The 21341-nt window shown below is 40.5% G+C and overlaps 1 non-coding gene across 1 annotated transcript; it reads right to left on the reverse strand.

The window, feature by feature from the left end:
- Nucleotides 1-9896: 9896 nt before the first annotated feature.
- Nucleotides 9897-10004, reverse strand: LOC130952034 (small nucleolar RNA R71). The gene has a single exon (XR_009074216.1). It is a non-coding gene; the product is annotated as a small nucleolar RNA R71 (small nucleolar RNA).
- Nucleotides 10005-21341: the final 11337 nt, after the last annotated feature.

Genomic DNA, 21341 nt, shown 5'->3' on the forward strand with positions numbered 1-21341 from the left:
GCCTAACTCCTTACACGCGCGCGCGCACCGTACGCGCACGCATCCTTACCGACTTTCACCACCTACGCGTAAGCGCCTAAGGCGCGTACGCGTCGATCCCCAAATCTATCAATACACGCGGACGCGCACCATGCACGCGCGCGCGTCTTTTAAGAAAAAAAGGAAAAAACCCAACAACCCTAAGAAGTGCCTACATGCTTGTTAAACCATAATATGCAACCTCCTTACATTATGTTCATCCTCTCACAATAATTAGGATTGGAATCCTGAATTCTTGGTTTATGTTTCCAATTTTTCTAGGCTTACTTGCAAACCAAGTTTTCTATTTCAAGTTCACATCATGATTACTTGCCATCCATCTTGCATCCTGAATATGCTCCTATTTGCTTCATACTACGTGTTTAAGTGCTCATATTCTACCATGTTCTACTTTCAGGATGTCAGACAAAAGAAAGAGGAAGAGAACACCACACCAGAACCTACTCTTGCCTCACTTCAAGCATATGGTCAACAAACCTCTAGATCTAGCCCTCACCTTCCGGATTAGCATCGGGGACGATGCTTAATCTTAAGTGTGGGGAGGTCGCCGTTGGCACCACATTTTGGGCGTATTTCCTAGTTATATTTTCCTAGCATTGTGTTAGATATTTTGGACACATTTTGGTTGTTGCATACTCTTTCATTTTGGATGTTAGATATTGGTAGATTTTTCTCTATATAGTTATCTTCTTAGTAGCTTGTAGTTGTGATTAGAAAATATTTTGGAATTATTAAGACGTAGTCAACCCTTTTACATATGGAATTTGTTTTAAATTGGAAACAGAAAGGGAAAAACTAAGGAACTTTTTAATCACAACATGCTTAGTCAAAATAATGGAACTTCTCAAGGAACCCATCTAGAAAATACAACCCAATTGATTGAAGAAAATATTTTTGTGAAACTTGCTTGAATCCATACTTTGTGAAGCATGTATTGAGCTAAGAACACAAGCTTGTGAGACTTGAGTCTATTGATGTGGTTACATTTTATAACCACTTATTTTCCATTCTTGTGTGCAATTATTCCTTTTTTATGATTGCAATCCTTGATTTGCTTGATTCTATATGTCCATTTATTTCTTGTATCCATGCATTTGTATGATTGAGGCCATTATTTCATTAGCCCACTTAACCCAAATAGCCTACCTTTTACTCTCCATTGTTAGCCAATTTTGGGCCTACGCTTAACCAACTTATTCTCATTTTAGCACATTACAAGCCCAAGGCGGAAAACCAATGAAAGTCCCTTGTTTGGATCTTTGATTAGCCTAGGCTAGTGAGAGTGTTTATTATTCAATGTTGGTGAGGCTTGGGAACATCGGATGGGATAAAAAGGGTAATTACACTTCCATATTTAGGAATTGGGAATATATTCATGTATTGATTAAATGTATAGACCTTATGCATTGACGTTCTTGTATATAGTATGAAAGAAAGACAAAAGAAAAAAAATATAGAAAAAAAAATATAGAAAAAAAAAGAAAAAAAGAGAAAAAAAAACAATAAAAAGGGGACAAAATGCCCCAAAGTGAAGCCCAATAAAGGAATCAATGCATAAGTGTCATGAACCAAGAAAGAGAATGCATGAGTATGTGAAAAAAAAGTGAAGAATGGGTAGTTAGATTAGTACTTATTTGTATAGGTCATTGCATAGGTTAAGTGGAAAAGTCTATACTAATCAAAGATCTAAACTCTAGTCCATTTAACCATAAATGATCCTACCTTGACCCTAACCCCATTACAACCTAAATGAAAGACCTCATGATGAATGTATGGATGCATTGAGTAGGTGTTGATTGTTAGAAGAAAATCAAATTTTGGAAAACATGATTAGAAGAGAATTGAGTGAATTAACCCTTAGACACTTGAGTGAATAGAGCGGATACACATCCGCTGAGGGTTCAAAAGTTCGAATTACATGTCTTCACCATATTGTCTGTATTCTTGCAAGCTTGGATTTCTTTTGATAATTAAATACAATTGTGGTTTAGACTTGACCCCTATTGCTCTAGCTCTTATGCTTATACATGTGATCTTAGAAGTTGAATTATGTTGACCAAAGCATTTGCACTCACTTTAGGTAGTTGCATTTAGATAGGACTCATATAGTTTAATTGCATCAAATAAAGATCATACCCCTTGTTTCCTTCTTATTTTAGCATGAGGACATGCTAAGGTTTAAGTGTGGGCAGGTTGATAAACCCCATTTTTAGGGTTTATCTTGTATTGAATTTAGAGTATTTTGATGACCTTTTCTAGCATTTAGCCTATGAATTAGCATGGTTTTGTTATCTCTCCCATATTTGTGCTTAAGTGTAAAAACATGCTTTTTAAGCCTTTAATTTGATAATTTTAATTCATCCTTGATTCCATAAGATGGCTTGATATGTTTGCTAGTAATCTCAGGTTGAAATAGGCTAGGCATGGATCAAAGGAGCAAGGAAGGAAGTATGCAAGTGGAGAGAAGCACAAAAAGCCAAAGAATTGATCTCGGCCAAGCACGCGCACGCGCACAAGGCGCTCGCGCGGACATTGCAGAATCAGCCAGGGACGCGCACGCGTCGTAGTCCGCACGTGATTCTGTTATTGCAACACGTGCCTGGCGATTTTGGAGGGTTTCAGCAACCAACTTTGGCGCCAAACTGCATATAAGAACCAAGGATTGAAGAGGATTGACACACATTCACATCCATACACTCATTTTACAAGTTTTCTTAGATATTTTTAGTTAGTTACATTTGTAGAGAGAGAGACTCCAACCTCTCTCTAGGGTTCATCTTCATTTTCTCAATTCTCAACCATTCCTTGGTGAGATCCATTGCAACTCTCAATTTACTTTGTTCATGTTGTAGATCTTCTTCTCTAATCTCAATTAGTGCTTGTAATTGTTCAATTCTCATAGTTCTTAGATTTAACTTTGTTATTTTGGATTCTATTAATGCATTGGAAATCTCATTTTCATTGTTGTTCATTGTTAATTGTTGTTAATCTCTTGTATTGAATTACTTTGATTCTAAGTTTCTTCTCAATTCTACTATGTCTTTTATTCTTGCTCTCCAAGTGTTTGAGAAAATGCCAACTTTAGATATGGAGTAGCATTCCCTCACTTGGCCTAGTGGTTGAGTCATTGGAGATACTTGAATAATGGATGTCAATTGTTGATTGAGGATTGAGGATTGCTAATTGACTTGGAGTGCACTAAAGCTAGACTTCCCTAGGGTAAGACTAGGACTTGTGACTCAAGTTAGTTACTTTTACTTGACTTCCCTCTATGATTAGGGGTTAACTAAGTGAAGCAACACTCCTTTGTTATCACAATTGAAGGAAACTATAGTGATGGAACTTCCAATATTCAACCTTAGCCAAGGCTTTTAATATTGATTGATTGTTGTTTTCTTTTATTAGCACTTTTATGCCACACTCTTCAAGCCACAAAAGACCACTTAACCAATAGCATGCATCCTTGTAGCATTCCTAGGGAAGAACGACTCGGGAGATTAATACTCTCGATTATAGATTGTATAATTACTTTGATAATAAATTTTTCGTCGGTTTAGACTATACTACGATTGGTTGCTTGATAATTTCTATACCGGCAGAAATTCACATATCAAGGAGTAACCAAAATTTTTGGCGCTTCAACCACCACCATACCAACAATACCAACAATTTTCTAAAAGAATGAAGTGGGAGCAGCTGTAAGGAGACGTGCACCAAATGAAGGAAGATCTGCATCAATTGAGGGAAGATGTCAACCAATTTCAAAGTAGCCAAAGAGAGCAATAGAACCAAGTAAATGAGAAAATACACAACCTCCAAGGAAGTTTTGAGCAAGCAAGGAAGTAGCAGCAAGAGGAGTTTGATTGGGGTGAGGTGCGAAGTGCACTTAAAAAGGTGGTGGAGCAAAACAAATGGCAGCAGAGGAACCTTGCTGATTTTAGGCATCTCTATGATGCCCGGACCATTTCAAGGAGACAATATGATATTAACACACAGGCGAAGCTGAATCACCTGTGTAATGCTATGGCCACCATCAACCTCGGACACCCAACTTTCATGCAAGGGCTAGAAGAATTGAGTGCTAGACAAGAGGAGATCCTAACTAAGCATAAGGATAATGAAAGAAATTATATGGTGAGGCTGGGTTTCTGGAAACCCAAGGAAAAGAAAGCACAAGAAGGATCCTCCAAAAAGAGTGAAGATAACTCCTCCCCCTCCAAGAAGAAGGACAAAGGCAAGGGGCCAATGAACTAAAGAAGCTGCATAAGGTTGTTGAGTTCCATGGTTGACATTTCCTAAATTTCTAAATTCTGCTTAAGCTTTTTTATCTGTTTACTTTATGTTTGAGAATAATTGATAATGTTACGATAGTTTGTGTCTTATTCTGCTGAAGTCTTTTGTGAGTCCTTTGATATACAAGAAAGAAAATGCAATGATAACTGTAGTCTTCATTTTCATCAATAAAGTCGAGTTTGTTTCCATAAGAGTTATTGTGAGTATGAACAAGAGTAAATGAGACTAAGACCAAGAAAGCTTATTCAAAAGAACTAAGGAACAAAAGACTAAGTGAAGAACCATGAATGAAGTGAGAAAAAAATGAGTCATGAAAAGTAACTAGTCCTAGAGGGCATGACAAGTAGAAGTTGAGGGGTGTTCCTTGAATAACTATAGAACCAAGAAGTAGTAAGCAACAAAGACCCAAGGCTCTGAGCATCAACTACTAAGGAGGGAAAAGAAATATTAAAAAAACTCAAAAAGAGTTAGAACCCCTAGTAGATGCTTGTGGTGAAGATGTGTCAAGAAGAAGCATGGGCAAGTAAATCCTCAGGGGTGTTTCAACACCTAGCACCCTAAAGTCAACTGACTTGGGAGTGTTGATTGAAAGCCTAACTAAAGGGTTGTCTTGAGACAAAACACTTAGAGTCGTGGTCAATAAACAAAAAAGAAGCACAAAAGAGAAAGAAGGAGTTAACCCTTACTACTTCAACGTGACAATCAATGAAAATGACCCCTAAGACACATACTTAGAAAAAAAAACTTTAAGGATCTAGGAGCTCTTTGTGATTTTCAAAACACTCATGCATGTGTTGAGCACTTAGTCCAATTCTTAGTTATAGTGCATACATTCAAGGTCAAGTCTCAATTCACTAAAAAGACCACTCACATTGATTTGCTTGGGACAAGCAAAGCTTAAGTTTGGTGTTGTGATGACTTACATCATCTACCCTTTTTCTTGCATGAAAAGGACCATAAAAGAGGTATAATCTCATTTGATCATTGCAATTCATGCCTTAATTGATGAATATCATAGTACATTGCTTTGAAATGAGTTTGTACTGGATTTCAGGTGGAGAAGACATCAAAAATGGGAAAGAAAATAACAAAACAAGTGGGGCGTGTGAAGCAGGCGTGCCACTTGGAACAAACGCCATAAAAGTGTATTGGCGTGGCATGCCAGAAGCTGGGCATGGCACGCTGGTACAACATTCCAGAGAGCAAAATTGAAGACCATCAAAGGGGCGTGGCACGCCAGGAGCTGCGCGTGGCACGCGAACTCATTACTAGATGAGCCATTACTATGGCGTGCCACTTTGTGTCGAAGGCGTGGCACGCCAGCCCCAGAGTTCACTTGGGCGTGCCACGCCCAAGCCTATAAGACCCACAATTGAATGGGCGTACCACTTGAGCAACAAGGCGTGGCACGCCAGTGAACAAGGAGACCATGCAAAAGCTGGGCGTGCCACTTGGTATCGAAGCGTGGCACGCCAGCTCAAGAAATCCCACTAAGGCGTGCCACTTGAGCAACAAGGTGTGACACGCCAGCACCTAAGGAGGCCAAATTAAGCTGGGCGTGCCACTTGGTATCGAAGGCGTGGTACGCCAACTTAATTATCTCACTTTGGCGTGCCACTTGAACATCCAGGCATGGCACGCCAACATCTAGGACCATGGCAAATGAAGGGCGTGACACGCCAGTCTCATAGCGTGGCACGCTGGTAGTGTTATCTAGAGAAGGAATTAAAGGGCCCATGAACATAGGCGTGGCACGCCAGCAAGAAGATGAAGCAAATGAAGGGCGTGACACGCCAGTCTCAGGGCGTGGAACGCTGGTAATGTTTTCCAGAGAGGAAGAAGAGGAGCCAATGAACTCAGGCGTGCCACTTGGATTGCGAGGCGTGGCAAGCCAGCAAGGGGGTGAAGCTTTAAGAAGGGTGTGGCACGCCAGACCCTGGGCGTGCCACGCTGGTACAAATCTCCAGAAGCATAGAAATAAGGGAAGTGACCTTGGGCGTGCCATTTTGGTTCGAAGGCGTGGCACGCCAGGTTGCTTTGCCCTTTAAAATGCCTTGGGCGAGCCACTTTGGTTCGAAGACATGGCACGCCAGGCTACCTTGCCCTTTAAAATGTCCTGGGCGTGCCACTTAGGCTCGAAGGCGTGGCACGCCAGGGGTGAAAGAGAGGACGGCGTGCCACTTGAATGGAAAGGCGTGGCATGCCAAATCAGAAACAGAAGGAGCGTGACACGCCAAAGAAGCGCCAGTCACACGCCAGCTGGAAGATCATGTTTGTTGAGTTTCTTTTCCCTCCAAAATGTAATTTTCTTTTTGCTTTTGTAATTTTCTCTTATTTTTTAGATCTAGGAGTAGTATAATTTATACGCTTTTTGCTTGGGGACAAGCAACAATTTAAGTTTGGTGTTATGATGAGCGGATAATTTATACGATTTTCGGCATTGTTTTTAGTATGTTTTTAGTATGTTTTAGTTAGTTTTTATTATATTTTTATTAGTTTTTAGTTAAAATTCACTTTTCTGGACTTTACTATGAGTTTGTGTGTTTTCTTGTGATTTCAGGTATTTTCTGGCTGAAATTGAGGGACCTGAGCAAAAATCTGATTCAGAGGCTGAAAAGGACTACAGATGCTGTTGGATTCTGACCTCCCTGCACTCGAAGTGAAATTTCTGGAGCTACAGAAGCCCAATTGGCGCGCTCTCAACTGCGTTGGAAAGTAAACATCCTGGGCTTTCCAGCAATGTATAATAGTCTATACTTTGCCTGAGATTTGATGGCCCAAACCGGCGTTCCAAATCAGCTCAAAAACTGCCCGGCGTTAAACGCCGGAACTGGCACAAGAATGGGAGTTAAACGCCCAAACTGGCACAAAAGCTGGCGTTTAACTCCAAGAGAAGTCTCTACACGAAAAAGCTTCAATGCTCAGCCCAAGCACACACCAAGTGGACCCGGAAGTGGATTTTTATGTCATTTACTCATCTTTGTAAACCCTAAGCTACTAGTTATCTACAAATAGGACCTTTTGCTATTGTATTTTCATCTTTTGATCATTTTAGATCTTTAGATCTTTAGATCTTTTGATCATTTTAGATCTTAGGATCCTCTTTGGATGCCTAGTTCTTAGATCATGGGGGCTGGCCTCACGGCCATGCCTGGACCTTGTTCTTATGTATTTTCAACGGTGGAGTTTCTACACACCATAGATTAAGGTGTGGAGCTCTACTGTACCTCGAGTATTAATGCAATTACTATTGTTCTTCTATTCAATTCAGCTTGTTCTTGTTCTAAGATATCACTTGTTCCTCAACTTGATGAATGTGATGATCCGTGACACTCATCATCATTCTCACCTATGAACGTGTGCCTGACAACCACCTCCATTCTACCTTAGATTGAGTGGATATCTCTTGGATCCCTTAATCGGAATGTTCGTGGTATAAGCTAGAATTGATGGCGGCATTCAAGAGAATTCGGAAGGTCTAAACCTTATCTGTGGTATTCTGAGTAGGATTCAATGATTGAATGACTGTGACGAGCTTCAAACTCCTGAAGGCTGGGCGTTAGTGACAGACGCAAAAGAATCAATGGATTCTATTCCAACCTGATTGAGAACCGACAAATGATTAGCCGTGCCGTGACAGGGTGCGTTGAACATTTTCACTGAGAGGACGGGATTATAGCCACTGACAACGGTGATGCCCAACATACAGCTTGCCATGGAAAGGAGTAAGAAGGATTGGATGAAGACAGTAGGAAAGCAGAGAGACGGAAGGGACAAAGCATCTCCATACGCTTATCTGAAATTCTTACCAATGCATTACATAAGTATCTCTATCTTTATGCTTTATTCGTATATCATCCATAACCATTTGAATCTGTCTGACTAAGATTTACAAGGTGACCATAGCTTGCTTCATACCAACAATCTCCGTGGGATCGACCCTTACTCGCGTAAGGTTTATTACTTGGACGACCCAGTGCACTTGCTGGTTAGTTGTGCGAAGTTGTGATAAAGAGTTGAGATTGCAATTGAGCGTACCATGTTGATGGCGCCATTGATGATCACAATTTCGTGCACCAAGTTTTTGGCGCCGTTGCCGGGGATTGTTATGAGTTTAGACAACTGACGGTTCATCTTGTTGCTTAGCTTAGGTATTTTTCTTCAGAGTTCTTAAGAATGACTTCTATTGTTTCAAGGTGATGTTCTTATCATCACCAAAGCTGATTGATTCTCATCAATTTAGCTCTTGAATGTAATGTCCTGCTGAAGCTTGGTTAGCCATGTCTAATTTCTTTAGACTGAAGCTTTAGACTAACATTGCATGATTCCTGGGCGTTTAACGCCAGGATGGCACAAGAGGGAAGATTCTGTTTTTTAATTCAAATTTTTTTCAAGTTTTCAAAATTTTTCAAAATCAAATCTTTTTCAAATCATATCGTTTCAATCATATGTTTTCAAAATCAATTTCTTTTCATTTTCAAAAATACTTGCTATCAATTAATGATTTGATTCAACATTTCAAGTATGTTGCCTTTTCTATTGAGAAAGGTACTAATGTTTGAATCATATCTTTTCTTGTTAGCCAAGTCATTAATTTTCAAAATCAAATATTTTTAAATTATTTTTCAAATCATATCTTCTCAATCATATCTTTTTAAAATCATAACTTTTGAATCATATCTTTTTAATCACATCTTTTTCAAAATAGTTTTTCAATCATATCTTTTTAATTTCTAATTTCAAAATCTTTTTCAAAATCTCTTAGTTTTCGAAAATCAATCAGTATTTTTCAAAATGATTTTAAAATCTGTTACTTATTTTCAAAAATTTCTTCCCCTCTTCTCACATCCTTCTATTTATGGACTAACACTCCTCCTCAATGAACAATTCGAACTCCATCTCTTTTGATAAGTTCGAATTCTTCTACCTCTCCTTTTATTTTTCTTTTCCTCTGACACCTCAAGGAATCTCTATACTGTGACATAGAGGATTCCATATTTTCTTATTCTCTTCTCTTTCATATGAGCAGGAGCAAAGATAAAAGCATTCTTGTTGAGGCTGACCCCGAACCTGAAAGGACCTTGAAGCGAAAACTAAGAGAAGCTAAGGCACAACTCTCTGTAGAGGACCTAACAGAAATCTTCAAAGAAGAAGAACCCACGGCAGCCAAAAACAACAACAATGCCAACAATGCAAGGAAGGTGTTGGGTGACTTTACTGCACCTACTCCCGACTTCTATGGGTGAAGCATCTCTATCCCTGCCATTGGAGCAAACAACTTTGAGCTTAAGCCTCAATTAGTTTCTCTAATGCAATAGAATTGCATGTTCCATGGACTTCCATTGGAAGATCCTCATCAATTTTTAGCTGAATTCTTGTAAATCTGTGACACTGTCAAGACCAATGGGGTTGACCCTGAAGACTACAGACTTATGCTATTCCCTTTTGCTGTAAGAGACCGAGCTATGATATGGTTGGACTCACAACCTAAAGAAAGCCTGAACTCTTGGGAAAAGCTAGTCAATGCCTTCTTGGCAAAGTTCTTTCCACCTCAAAAATTGAGTAAGCTTAGAGTGAAAGTCTAAACCTTCAGACAAAAGGAAGGTGAATCCCTCTATGAAGCTTGGGAAAGATACAAACAATTGATCAGAAAGTGTCCCTCTGATATGCTTTCTGAATGGAGCATCATAGGTATCTTCTATGATGGTCTGTCTGAACTGTCCAAGATGTCATTGGATAGCTCTGCTGGAGGATCTCTTCATCTGAAGAAGAGACCTACAGTAGCTCAAGAACTCATTGAAATGGTTGCAAATAATTAATTTATGTACACTTCTGAAAGGAATCCTGTGAACAATGGGACGAATCAGAAGAAAGGAGTTCTTGAGATTGATACTCTGAATGCCATATTGGCTCAGAACAAAATATTGACTCAGCAAGTCAATATGATCTCTCAAAGTTTTTCTGGAATGCAAGCTACACCAGACAGTACTAAGGACACTTCATCTGAAGAAGAAGCTTATGATCCTGAGAACCCTTCAATAGAAGAGGTGAATTACATGGGAGAACCCTATGGAAACACCTATAATCCTTCATGGAGAAATCATCCAAATCTCTCATGGAAGGATCAACAGAGACCTCAACAAGGTTTCAACAACAATAATGGTGGAAGAAAAAGTTTTAGCAATGGCAAGCCTTTTCTATCATCTTCTCAGCAACAAACAGAGAATTCTAAGCAGAGCCACTTTGACTTAGCAACCATGGTCTCTGATCTAATCAAAACCACTCAAAGTTTCATGACTGAAACAAGGTCCTCCATTAGGAATTTGGAGGCACAAGTGGGTCAGCTGAGTAAGAAAGTTACTGAACTCCCTCCTAGTACTCTTCCAAGCAATACAGAAGAGAATCCAAAAGGAGAGTGCAAGGTCATCAACATGGCCGAATTTGGAGAGGAGAAAGAGGTAGTGAGCGCCACTGAGGAAGACCTCGATGGACATCCACTGGCCTCCAATGAGTTCCCTAATGAGGAACCATGGGAATCTGAGGCTCACACTGAGACCATAGAGATCCCATTGGATTTACTTCTGCCATTCATGAGCTCTGATGAGTATTCTTCCTCTGAAGAGGATGAATATGTCACTGAAGAGCAAGTTACTAAGTACCTTGGAGCAATCATGAAGCTAAATGACAAGTTATTTGGTAATGAGACTTGAGAGAACGAACCTCCTTTGCTCACCAAAGAACTGGATGACTTGTCTAGGCAGAAATTACCTCAAAAGAGACAAGATCCTGGGAAGTTTTCAATACCTTGTACCATAGGCACCATGACCTTTAAGAAGGCTCTGTGTGACCTAGGGTCAAGCATAAACCTCATGCCTCTCTCTGTAATGGAGAAGCTAAGGATCTTTGAGGTGCAAGCTGCAAGAATCTCACTAGAGATGGCAGACAATTCAAGAAAACAAGCTTATGGGCTTGTAGAGGATGTTCTGGTAAAGATTGAAGACCATTACATCCCTGCTGATTTCATAGTCCTAGAGACTGGCAAGTGCATGGATGAATCCATCATCCTTGGCAGACCCTTCCTAGCCACAGCAAAGGCTGTGATTGATGTGGACAGAGGAGAATTGATCATTCAAGTGAATGAAGAATCCTTTGTGTTTAAGGCTCAAGGATATCCCTTTGTCACCATGGAGAGGAAGCATGAAGAGCTTCTCTCAAAACAGAGTCAAACAAAGCCCCCACAGTCAAACTCTAAGTTTGGTGTTGGGAGGCCACAACCAAATTCTAAGTTTGGTGTTGAACCCCCACATTCAAACTCTAAGTTTGGTGTTGGGAGGTTCCAACATTGCTCTGAGTATCTGTGAGGCTCCATGAGAGCCCTCTGTCAAGCTACTGACATTAAAGAAGCGCTTGTTGGGAGGCAACCCAATGTTATATTTAATCTATTTTCCTTTGTTATTTCATGTTTTCTGTAGGTTGATGATCATGGGAAATCAAAAAATCAATTGAAAAAGCAAAAACAGAATGAAAAATAGAAAGAAAAACAGCACACCCTGGAGGAAGATCTTGCTGGCGTTTAAACGCCAGTAAGGGTAGCAAATGGGCGTTTAACGCCCAGTCTGGCACCATTCTGGGCGTTTAACGCCAGAAAGGGGCACCAGACTGGCGTTAAACGCCAGAAAAGGGCAAGAAGCTGGCGTTAAACGCCAGAAATGGGCACCAGCCCGGCGTTTAACGCCAGAATTGGCATAAAGAGCATTTTTGCTCGCCACTTGGTGCAGGAATGAATTTTCCTTGACACCTCAGGATCTGTGGACCCCACAAGATCCCCACCTACCCCACCACCCTCTCTCTTCTTCTTCACCCATTCACCAATCACCTCAACCACTCTTCTCCAAAAACCCCTCACCTATCAAATCCCACTATTCTCTTCACCACTCCCATCCATCCTTCATAAAACCCACACCTACCTTACCATTCAAATTCAAACCACTTTCCCTCCCAAACCCACCCATAATGGCCGAACCATACACTCCCTCTCCACTCCTATATAAACCCGTCTTCACCTCTTCATTCTCACACATCCTAAACACTACTTCTCCCCCTTGGCCGAACCACAAAGCTATCTCCATCTCCTCTATTTCTTCTTCTTCTACTCTCTTCTTTCTTCTTTTGCTCGAGGACGAGCAAAACTTCTAAGTTTGGTGTGGTAAAAGCATTGCTTTTTGTTTTTCCATAACCATTTATGGCACCTAAGGCCGGAGAAACCTCTAGAAAGAGGAAAGGGAAGGCAAAAGCTTCCACCTCCGAGTCATGGGAGATGGAGAGATTCATCTCAAGGGTGCATCAAGACCACTTCTATGAAGTTGTGGCCATGAAGAAGGTGATCCCCGAGGTCCCTTTTAAACTCAAAAAGAGTGAATATCCGGAGATCCGACATGAGATTCGAAGAAGAGGTTGGGAAGTTCTTACCAACCCCATTCAACAAGTCGGAATCTTAATGGTTCAAGAGTTCTATGCCAATGCATGGATCACCAAAAATCATGATCAAAGTGTGAACCCGGACCCAAAGAATTGGCTTACAATGGTTCGGGGGAAATACTTAGATTTTAGTCCGGAAAATGTAAGGTTGGCATTCAACTTGCCCATGATGCAAGGAGATGAACACCCTTACACTAGAAGGGTCAACTTTGATCAAAGGTTGGACCAAGTCCTCATAGACATTTGTGAAGAGGGCGCTCAATGGAAGAGAGATTCAAGAGGGAAGCCAGTTCAATTGAGAAGGCATGACCTCAAGCCCGTGGCTAGGGGATGGTTGGAGTTTATCCAACGCTCAATCATTCCTACTAGCAATCGGTCCGAAGTTACTATAGACCGGGCTATCATGATTCATAGCATCATGATTGGAGAGGAGTTAGAAGTTCATGAGGTCATATCCCAAGAACTTTATAAGGTGGCGGACAAGTCCTCTACCTTGGCAAAGTTAGCCTTCCCTCATCTCATTTGTCACCTCTGTTATTCGGTTGGAGTTGACATAAAGGGAGACATCCTCATTGATGAGGACAAGCCCATCACTAAGAAAAGGATGGAGCAAATAAGAGATCCCACTCATCATGAAATCCCTGAGATGCCTCAAGGGATGCACTTTCCTCCACAAAACTATTGGGAGCAAATCAACACCTCCCTAGGAGAATTGAGTTCCAACATGGGACAACTAAGGGTGGAGCACCAAGAACACTCCATCCTCCTCCATGAAATTAGAGAAGATCAGAGAATCATGAGAGAAGAGCAACAAAGGCAAGGAAGAGACATTGAGGAGCTCAAACACTCCATAAGATCTTCAAGAGGAAGAACAAGCCGCCATCACTAAGGTGGACCCGTTCTTTAATTTCCTTGTTCTTTATTTTCTTGTTTTTCGAATTTTCATGCTTATGTTTATCTATGTTTGTGTCTTATGATCATTAGTGTCTTAGTGTCTATGCCTTAAAGTTATGAATGTCCTATGAATCCATCACCTTTCTTAAATAAAAAAATGTTCTTAATTGCAAAAGAGAAGAATTGTATGAATTCTGAATTTTATAACAGATTAATTATTTTGATGTGGTGGCAATACTTTTGTTTTCTGAATGTATGCTTAAACAGTGCATATGTCTTTTGAATTTGTTGTTCATGAATGTTAGCTCTTGAAAGAATGATGAAAAAGGAGACATTTTACTGAGGATCTGAAAAATCATAAAAATGATTCTGAAGCAAGAAAAAGCAGTGAATATTCAAAAAAAAGGGAGAAAAGAGAAAATGAAAAAAAAAGAAAAAAAAATAATGAAGTTGTGATCCAAGGCAAAAAGAGTGTGCTTAAGAACCCTGGACACCTCTAATTGGGGACTCTAGCAAAGCTGAGTCACAATCTGAAAAGGTTCACCCAATTATGTGTCTGTGGCATGTATGTATCCGGTGGTAATACTGGAAGACAGAGTGCTTTGGGCCACGGCCAAGACTCATAAAGTAGCTGTGTTCAAGAATCATCAAACTTAACTAGGAGAATCAATAACACTATCTGGATTCTGAGTTCCTATAGAAGCCAATCATTCTGAATTTCAAAGGATAGAGTGAGATGCCAAAACTATTCAGAGGCAAAAAGCTAAAAGCTCCGCTCATCTAATTAATACTGATCTTCATAGATATTTTTGGAATTCATTGCATATTCTCTTCTTTTTATATTATTTGATTTTCAGTTGCTTGGGGACAAGCAACAATTTAAGTTTGGTGTTGTGATGAGCGGATAATTTATACGCTTTTTGGCATTGTTTTTAGTATGTTATTAGTATGTTTTAGTTAGTTTTTATTATATTTTTATTAGTTTTTAGTTAAAATTCACTTTTCTGGACTTTACTATGAGTTTGTGTGTTTTTCTGTGATTTCAGGTATTTTCTGGCTGAAATTGAGGGACCTGAGCAAAAATCTGATTCAGAGGCTGAAAAGGACTGGAGATGCTGTTGGATTCTGACCTCCCTAAACTCAAAGTGGAATTTTTGGAGCTACAGAATCCCAATTGGCGCGCTCTCAACTGCGTTGGAAAGTAGACATCCTGGGCTTTCCAACAATGTATAATAGTTTATACTTTGCCCGAGATTTGATGGCCCAAACCGGCGTTCCAAATCAGCTCAAAACTGCCCGGCATTAAACGCCGGAACTGGCACAAAAGCTGGCGTTTAACTCCAAGAGAAGTCTCTACACGAAAAAGCTTCAATGCTCAGCCCAAGCACACACCAAGTGGGCCCCGAAGTGGATTTTTATGTCATTTACTTATCTTTGTAAACCCTAAGCTACTAGTTATTTACAAATAGGACCTTTTGCTATTGTATTTTCATCTTTTGATCATTTTAGATCTCAGGATCATCTTTGGATGCCTAGTTCTTAGATCATGGGGGCTGGCCTCACGGCCATGCCTAGACCTTGTTCTTATGTATTTTCAACGGTGGAGTTTCTACACACCATAGATTAAGGTGTGGAGCTCTGCTGTACCTCGAGTATTAATGCAATTACTATTGTTCTTCTATTCAATTCAGCTTGTTCTTGTTCTAAGATATCACTTGTTCCTCAACTTGATGAATGTGAAGATCCGTGACACTCATCATCATTCTCACCTATGAACGTGTGCCTGACAACCACCTCCGTTCTACCTTAGATTGAGTGGATATCTCTTGGATCCCTTAATCGGAATCTTTGTGGTATAAGCTAGAATTGATGGCGGCATTCAAGAGAATCCGGAAGGTCTAAACCTTGTCTGTGGTATTCTGAGTAGGATTCAATGATTGAATGACTGTGACGAGCTTCAAACTCCTGAAGGCTGGGCATTAGTGACAGACGCAAAAGAATCAATGGATTCTATTCCAACCTGATTGAGAACCGACAGATGATTAGCCGTGCCGTGACAGGGTGCGTTGAACATTTTCACTAAGAGGACAGGATTGTAGCCACTGACAACGGTGATGCCCAACATACAGCTTGCCATGGAAAGGAGTAAGAAAGATTGGATGAAGACAGTAGGAAAGCAGAGAGACGGAAGGGACAAAGCATCTCCATACGCTTATCTGAAAATCTCACCATGCATTACATAAGTATCTCTATCTTTATGCTTTATTCGTATATCATCCATAACCATTTGAATCTTCCTGACTAAGATTTACAAGGTGACCATAGCTTGCTTCATACCAACAATCTCCGTGGGATCGATCCTTACTCGCGTAAGGTTTATTACTTGGACGACCCAGTGCACTTGCTGGTTAGTTGTGCGAAGTTGTGATAAAGAGTTGAGATTGCAATTGAGCGTACCATGTTGATGGTGCCATTGATGATCACAATTTCGTGCACCACTCTCTGAGCTATGAGTAGCTAAATTCCCTCTCATTGAGAGAGGGAGCTCTATTGTATTTGATGGATTAATGATAGTGAATTTATTCTTCTCTTCAACTTCTCTTTGATTTGCTAGAAAAAATTTCGATTTTAATGCTTAGTGTTCAATTAACTTGGAAAAGAGATTGAATGCAAAATGGGTTTCATGGAAACCTTGGAAAAGGAAACATGAAACCATGCTAGTAATCCCTTCTCACACTTGAGTAGAATCTGGGTTTTAGTGTTTGGATATGGTAACATATAATCCTCCTTCTACCTGGACATATGATGATGTGTGGTATAATCAGGGACCAAGCATATCTCTCTTCATGAGCAATTAGACCAAGGAATTGGCTATTGATCAAGATATGAGAGATTGAGTCACCAAGGGATTGGGGCTCAATCAATCATGATCGCCAAGAGGTCAATGAGTTGCATGATTGAAGAGGATATGAGCTGGAATTAATCCAAAGAGATAATATCTCCTGATCTTAATGAATTCCCCATTCTTATCTCTCCCATTCTTTTATAGCTTTACTTACATTCTGCAAACTCCCATTCCCCCTAACATTCTTGTTATTTCCATTTCTGCATTTTATTGCTTTCCTTTATTTCTTTTGTCATTTATGTTTCTGCCATTTATAATTCTGCACACACAACTTATTCTGTTGAGCTTGACTAATTCACCAATTGATTAAAATTGCTCAAATCTACTAATCTCTATGGATACGATCCCACTCCACTATGGGTTAATACTTGACGATAATTTTGGTGTGCTTGCCAAGAGCAGATTCATCAATATTTTTGGGGAAGGGTAGTGAATTGATGCCAGGGCATTTTGCCAGTTTCACTGACCTTTTCTTTACTGTTTTTAAGGTAGTTTCATGCATTTCCTTAGGAAATAAGCTAGTTTTGGGTGGATATTCACTCATACCTTGATTCAAGCATACATTGTGCATTTTACATGATTTCATGAGGATTTTGCATGAGTTTAGTAACAAATTGTATGTTGCATTACCCATGACTTGGACTAGAACTTTGATGCACTCTATTGCTTGATTTCAGGACCAAAGGAAGCAAGGAAGAACCACTTAACAGTCACGTTAATCTAATTAACATTACCACTAACGTGGAATGGGAGGTAACTTGCAAAGTTAATGAGAAAAGTGATTGCCAATAACGCTCTCGAAGCCATCATTGCCCACGTTAAGAGTCACGTTAACTAAGTTAATGTGAACTCTAACGTGAAGAAGGGGACTTTGAGCCAACGTTAGTGACACTTAACATTATCACTAACATTGGCCAATGATCATAAGTGCCACGTTAGAGTCCACGTTAACTTAGTTAACATGGCCTCTAACGCTAAAAGGGGGAAGGAAGCCAACGTTAGTGACATTCAACATTGTCACTAACGTTGGCCTAAAGTGCAATGTACCACATTAACTCCCACGTTAACTTGGTTAACGTAGGAGCTAACGTAAGAGGCAAGGGAGGTCGACAACGTTAGTGACACTCAACATTGTCACTAACGTTGGAAGCAACCACAAAACCCCCAAGGAGCCACGTTAACTTCCACGTTAACTTAGTTAACGTGGAAGCTAATGTTGATGAGTGAATGATGAGCCAACGTTAGTGACACTCAACATTGTCACTAACGTTGGGGATGGCTAAGAATGGCCATGTTAGAAGCCACGTTAACTTCGTTAATGTGGGACTCTAACGTGAGACATAGGGGCACACTGGAACGTTAGTGACAATGTTAAGTGTCACTAACGTTCTCGAAGGTTGGCAAGGCCACGTTAGAAGCCACGTTAGCCTAGTTAACGCGGGCTCTAACGTCAGGCAAAGGGGTACATTGGAACGTTAGTGACAATGTTGAGTGTCACTAACGTTCTCGAACTCATACTTTCACTAAACGTTAACACCCCTAACATCCTGAGCTAAAGTCTCTGCCCACTTCACACTATCTCTCTGCAAGTAAAACCAAGCCCAAATAAAGAAGAGAACTGCTTCAAACCCAAGATCCAAAGGCCCAAGACTTGAAGAGCCAACTAGAAGCTGAGAAGAGTAGTATATATAGGAGTAGCTTTGAATTATTTAAGGAGTTCTGGAAGTTGGAAAATAGAACTACTCTCTGTATTTTACTTTCTTTGCAATTTCTAGTTTTATGATGTATTCTCCATCTTTGTTTTCATTTTCAAGAGCTATGAACAACTAAACCCCTTTCATTGGGTTAGGGAGCTCTGTTGTAATTTGATGGATCAATACTAGTTTTCATTATTCTTCTTCTATCTTTTCTCTTGATTTTACTTGAAAGCTTTCGATCTTCATCCAATTGAGTAGTTATCTTGGAAAAGAAGCTATTCAAACTTGGATCTCTTCTGAACCTTGAAAGAGGAATGAAGAGATCAAGCTAGAAATGCTTTCTCATGCTGGACCAAATTGGGTTTGGATGGATATGTGACTATAATCCTCTCAACACCTGATTTGGGAAATGCATGTGGTATAATCAGTGACCACACTTCATCTCTTCTCATGAGCAATTGACCAAGGAATTGGCTATTGATCAATATTTGAGAGATTGAATTGCAAGAAATTGTAATTCGATCAATTAAGATTGCCAAGGAGATCAATGAATGCATTGATTGAGGAAGAGATGAAAATGAACTTGATCCGGAGAATTGCAACATCTCCTAAGCCCAATGAACTCTCCATTTCTGATCTTACCCATTCTCTTTAATTTCTGCATTTACTTTTATGAGCAAACACCCCATTCCCATTTACAATTCTGCAATTTACTTTTAGTCATTTACTTTCAGCCCTTTAATTCTAGCATTTACTTTTTTTGTCATTTACATTTCCGCATTTTATTTTCTGCAAATCTCAACCCAAATTCTGAATTCGCTCAACTAGAACATTCTTCTAATTAAAGTTGCTTGGTCAATCAATCCCTGTGGGATTCGATCTCACTCTATTGTGAGTTTTTACTTGACGACAAATTCGGTACACTTGCCGAAGGAAATTTGTTGAGAGACAGTTTCCACCTACATCATGAATTCAGCCCATCATCTGTTTTCTGCAAAATCCCTTTTATGGGTTAGTTGGTCCGAACCTTAATGATGTGAGCTTGGAAATATGGACGGAGCCGTCGAGAGGTTAGTGTGAGAGCATAGGCGAATTTTTCTATTTTTTGGTAGTTCAGCTCGGATCCTTGCAATGCTTTGCTGATGAAGTATACAGGTTGCTACCCACTGTCGTCTTCTCGTACTAATGCTGAGGCTACTGCCCGACTTCCTACTGCGAGATATAATATAAGTGGTTCTCCTTCCCGAGGCCGAGTTAGGATAGGGGGTTGTCCTAGGAATATTTTGAAATCCTGGAAGGCCTGCTCGCACTCTGTTGTCCATTCAAACGTCTTTCCCTTCCTTAGAGTGCCATAGAAGGGGAGAGATCTTATTGCTGATCCAGCCAGAAATCTGGACAAGGCTGCCAACCTTCCATTGAGTTGTTGTACTTCCTTGACACAAGTCGGACTCTTCATGTCGAGTATGGCCCTGCATTTATCCAGATTTGCCTCGATTCCTCTTTGTGTGAGCATGAAACCCAAGAACTTGCCAGCTTCTACTGCGAAGGTGCATTTTGCAGGATTAAGTCACATGCCATGCCTTCTTATAGTATCGAATACTTGGGTGAGGTTGGACAGCAGTGTCTTCTCGCTTTGTGTCTTTATTAACATGTCGTCCATATATACTTCCATGATTTTTCCGATGTGATCTGTGAAGATCTTATTCATTAATCTCTGATAGGTAGCTCCTGCATTTTTTAGCCCAAAAGGCATGACAATGTAGCAGTAGTTTACTTTTGGGGTTAAGAACGCTATTTTTTCTTGGTTAGGTAGATACATCGGGATTTGATTGTATCCCGAGTATGCATCCATAAACGAGAGGTATTTATACCCGGAGGAGGCATCTACCAGAGCGTCGATACTTGGGAGTGGATAAGGATCTTTTGGGCAGGCTTTGTTGAGATCAGTGTAGTCGGTGCACATCCGCCACTACCCATTTGATTTTTTCACCAAGACAACATTAGCTAGCCATAGTGGGTACGTGATTTCTCCTATGAATCCTGCCTCCAGTAGAGCTTGTACCTGTTCTTCCATAACTTGGAATCGTTCTGGCCCGAGCTTTTTACGCCTCTGTTGTACTGGCCGAGATCTTGGGTAGACTACTAGCTTGTGGCACATTAACTTGGGGTCTATGCCTGGCATGTCTGCGGCCTTCCATGCAAAGAGGTCGACGTTATCTCGCAAGAACTGTATGAGTGATTCTTTTATGTCTCCTTTTAGGATTGTACCGATATTGTTTGTTTGGTCTGGGATATCTCCGATCTGGACTTTCTCCACTTCACCTTTGGGTTGTGGGCGGAGTTCTTCCCGCCTCTGAGCTCCGCCGAGTTCGATTGTGTGGAATTTGTCCCTTCTGCTTCCAAGGTTTAAGCTCTCGTTGTAGCAGCGGCGTGCCATCTTCTGGTCTGCTTTTATTGTAGCTATTCCTTCTGTAGTTGGGAACTTCATGCATAGATGTAGAGTCGAGACTACTACGCTGAGCTAATTCAATGTTGTCCGACCTATTAAGGCATTGTAGGCTGAGCTTACGTCAACCACGATGTAGTCTATTTTGAGTGTTCCTGACTGGTTTCCATTTCTAAAGGTGGTATGTAGTGAGACGTATCCAAGTGGTTGAATTGGGGTGTCTCCCAGTCTGAATAGGCTATTCGGATATGCTCCGAGTTCTATTTCTTCTAGGCCGAGTTTGTCGAAGGCGATTTTAAATAATATGTCGGCAGAGCTGCCTTGGTCTATCAGCGTGCGGTGGAGATTTGCGTATGCTAGTATGATAGTGATGACCATAGGATCGTCGTGTCCTGGGATGATGCCAGATGTGTCCTCTTTGGTAAAGGTAATTGTGGGGATGTCGGGTGTTTCCTCTCTTCCCTCAACATGATACACTTCTTTGAGATACCTTTTGCGAGATGATTTGGAGATCCTGCCTCCCGCAAATCCTCCGTGGATCATGTGGACGTGTCTCTCATGGGTACGAAGTGGTTGTTCTGTCTGTCCG

This window comes from Arachis stenosperma, chromosome 9 (assembly GCF_014773155.1).
Source record: "Arachis stenosperma cultivar V10309 chromosome 9, arast.V10309.gnm1.PFL2, whole genome shotgun sequence".
Classification (NCBI taxonomy): domain Eukaryota; kingdom Viridiplantae; phylum Streptophyta; class Magnoliopsida; order Fabales; family Fabaceae; genus Arachis; species Arachis stenosperma.